Consider the following 3511-nt stretch of genomic DNA (forward strand, 5'->3'; position numbering starts at 1 on the left):
TTGGGAGGCTGAGGCAGGAGAATAGCTTAAACCCAGGAGGCGAGGTTGCAGTGAGCCGAGATCGCGCCACTGCACTTCAGCCTGGGTGACAGAGTGAAAGTCCATCTCAAAAGAAAGAAAAAAAAAAATCATGAATGAGCTGGGAACCCACCACCACCACCACCACCACCAATCCAGCATCCTAATCAGAGCACCCCAGTCAAACATCGGACTCTCATCCTTCCAACTAGGATTCAGTGCCCTGAACTCTAAAATCCCAAGCAGGAGTCCCAAAACCGCCTCCCCTAACACTTCCCACCAGAGGTTCTGGACCTCGGTTTCCCATGCTAGGACTTCCAATCACAGATCCTCTCCAACATCCAGCATGGAGCCCCGATTTCATAACACTAGACTCCAAACAGGAGATCCCCAGTTCATATCCGTGGCCTCCCCAATTCCACTTAGGAACCTAGAGATTCCAACGAGGGAGCTCCTCAACCCAGAGCTCAATTCCTTACCCACCATTCTCCCCGACCCCTGCAAGAGTTTTCCCCAAGCCACACAATCCCATGATTTGGGGGTCTCTACTTGGGACCCTCAGCCTGTATCAACCAGAGATGGCTACATGCCTGAATACCCGGGATATTTTTAACTCTGAAGGTTGAGTCCTCTAAACACTCTCCCCAACAAAGTAACCAAGACACAAAACTCCACTTTCCCTAACCAGAATTCTTCTAGCCTTGCAATTCTGCTCCACCTGAATAAAGACTCTGGAGTCTGAGACAACCCTCTCTCCTCCCCGCTCCACCCCGCACTCCCAGCCTCCAGATCCCCCCTCCTTCCCCCCAGCCTGTTGGAGGCCTCCGAGATCCAGAGTCTGGGAAGGCTCTGGCCAGCTTTTCCTCCCATCCCCCGCCCCGCGGCTCAGGGGCTTGACCGCGAGCTGCCTGGTCCTCTCGCAGCCCTGTGGGCTCGGAAACGGGCACCATTACCCCGGCCACCCAGGTTGCCTCCGTCCCAGGTAGCCGATCTCAGCTTCCCCCTTTCGCCCCTCTGACTCCCAACTGGGACCTCGTCCCTCCTCCACGTTCTTGCACCCCGTTTTAAAACCCAATCTTGCTCCAATTCCTCCTCACTCTCAGTGGCCCGCCCAGATCTCCTTATTCCTCCAGCCTTTCCTCCTTTGGGACCCTCCCCCCAGGCCTGGAGCCTCCTCTTCTCCCTCTTTCTCCCACCCTTTCCCGGATTCAGGCATTTGAATCTCTGGGGTCCCATTCTGCAAGTCCTAAGCCCAAACTCCATCTCCCTTCCATCTCTCGGGAGACCGAAACTCCGCCTTTCTGGGGACCCCTTCCCAGACCCACACCCTGCTCTGGCCGGGCCTGGGTCCTCCGCCCTCGCCCCGTACCGCCTTCCTCAAGGACCCGGCCTCTGCCCTCCCCAGCCCACGGTCCCTGCGACTCGGACATGAAGCGTGCAGTTTCCCACTCCGGGACCCTCGGACCCCGTCCTCCGGGATCGCCAGGCCCAGGTGTCCCTGCATCCCCCATAGCCGCCCGAATTCGGGCGTCCCCACTGCCAGGATCCCACCACCCCTGGAGCCCCTCGGGTCCCTTGTCGCCCCAAACCCGGCTCGCAGACACCTCGAGGGGCGCCCCTTCTTCCTCCCAGGACCCTCCTCTAGCGCTCACCTCGCTCAGGGCTGGGCGGACGCTCCGGGCCGCGGGCCCCGCAGCCGCATGACCGGCCCCGCGGCTTTCCCCGGCCGCCGCCGCCGCCACCGGGGTCGCCGGTGCCCGCGCCCCCCGCCCCCGCCCCGGAGCCCGGCGTCCCGGCCCCCTCCCGGCCTCCCACCCCCCACCCCCCGCGCCCGCGGCCTCACTCGGCGGACGGAGCCGGGAGCAGGAACCGGCGGCCGCTCATTGGCTACTGAGAAGGAGGGGAGGGGCGGGGAGGGAAGGGGGGAAGGATGCAGCGAGGGAGGGAGATGGGCCTTGAGGATGGGGGAGGCAGAGAGGGAGAGAGAATAGAAACAGAGGCAGAGAGCCCGAGAGGGGCAGAGGCACAAAGAGAGACAGGGCAGAGAGAGAAAGTCACGCCGAGACCTTGAGGCCGAGAAGTCCAGGGACTCAGGTCTGGAGACTGAAGGAGATACAGAGACAGAGAGAGACAAGGAGGGAGAGAGACAGAGTTTAGGACCACCCCTCACCACCTAGGCGCAGAGATTCTGAGGCCCGGGAAGTGGAGAGGTCAGAGACCAGAAAGAGACAGAAAGAGACAGGGGGACGCCCAGAGGCCTGGGGCTGAGAGATGCTGAGACCCAGAGACCTTGAGCTTGGAGAAGAGACAGAGGCAGAGAGAGAGAGACAGAGAGAGAGAGAGAGACTCTGAGAAGGAGAGACAGCAGGGACAATCCTGGGGGTCCCCTGACGAGGACTGGGGCTCTAGCCAGGCCTGGGGCGGAGCCTGGGGTCTGGACGACTGCAGGAAGCGGGAGGGGGCGTCCCGGGCCGGGGTCCCTACAGCAGCGGGCGGGCGCAGAGCGGAGTCGGGTCCTGCAGCCGCCGCGGAGCCGGGAGCCGGGCCAGCCCACCACCCCCCCCGCCGTGATGTCAGCGGGGCCACTCTTAAAGGGGCAGGCCGCCCGCCGAGGGTCGGAGCGGGGGCTGGGGCCTGCGGGCACGGGATGGGGGTGTCGCGGCGGTGATGGGGGAGAGAGGGGAAGCCCCAGCATCCAGCTGGACCGGGGCATAGAAACCCAGGAGCCTGCAGGGAAGAAGAAGTGCCCGGGTCCGCAAGGAAGCCTGCGAAGCTTTAGGGCTCAGTCCCCTCCAAACACACAGACAAGGCACTCCGCTCCGCTAGTCTGGCCCTGTCCGGAGACTACATTTCCCATCAGCCCTGGCGGCGAGGAGCCACACTTGGGGGAAGGGTCTGCCGCGGGGCCTGCTGGGAAATGTAGTGCATCTGCACCGTCCCCGGCACTCTCCTCGCAAGTGGGTCAAGGGAAAGAGGCCCAGAAGGCGCGTCTGCCTGCCGTGTGCCTCCGTCACCGATCCCTAGGCTCACGGGTTCTGGCCGGTTTTGGTTGCTCTGACGAGGGGGGTCTCTTCCTCTGATCGGGTCTCTAGGTCTCTCAGGAGGCGAGACTGTGATCTCCCCTCTTGGGAAGGACTTCTCCCCAGTGTCTGAGCCTGGGTGTGCGTGTGAGCTTGCGTGGCTGCTGTGGTGAACACGGATGCGCTGGGTCTCCGCGCCGGGGTCGCCACCTGGCACTCCCAGTGATCTCCGTGCCCCTCTCTCACTGTGCACTGTCCACGTTGGTGCCCTCTGTGATATTTTCTCTTCCTGTCTGTCCGGGTCTCCTGACTGTGTGTGTGCGCTTTTCTCTGCTTGCTCCCTTGCTGTGGGTGTCTCCCCTCTCACTTTGTAGGTCTCCATGCTTTCCTTCTCTGTTTGTTTCTATGGACAGTCACTGTCCCGCCTCCACACCCCCTTCATTCTCCAAGCTTACAAGAAAATATCCAAACAC

General features: G+C 62.3%; 1 protein-coding gene across 1 annotated transcript in view; it reads right to left on the reverse strand.

The window, feature by feature from the left end:
- CACNG7 (calcium voltage-gated channel auxiliary subunit gamma 7) overlaps positions 1–2577 on the reverse strand; it is a 30105-nt gene extending 27528 nt beyond the window's left edge. The window contains exon 1 of the mRNA XM_007997967.3: positions 1671–2577. The gene's annotated coding sequence lies outside the window, so the exon portion shown is untranslated. The remainder of the gene's footprint in view (positions 1–1670) is intronic.
- Positions 2578–3511: the final 934 nt, after the last annotated feature.

Source organism: Chlorocebus sabaeus, chromosome 6 (genome assembly GCF_047675955.1).
Source record: "Chlorocebus sabaeus isolate Y175 chromosome 6, mChlSab1.0.hap1, whole genome shotgun sequence".
Classification (NCBI taxonomy): Eukaryota; Metazoa; Chordata; class Mammalia; order Primates; family Cercopithecidae; genus Chlorocebus; species Chlorocebus sabaeus.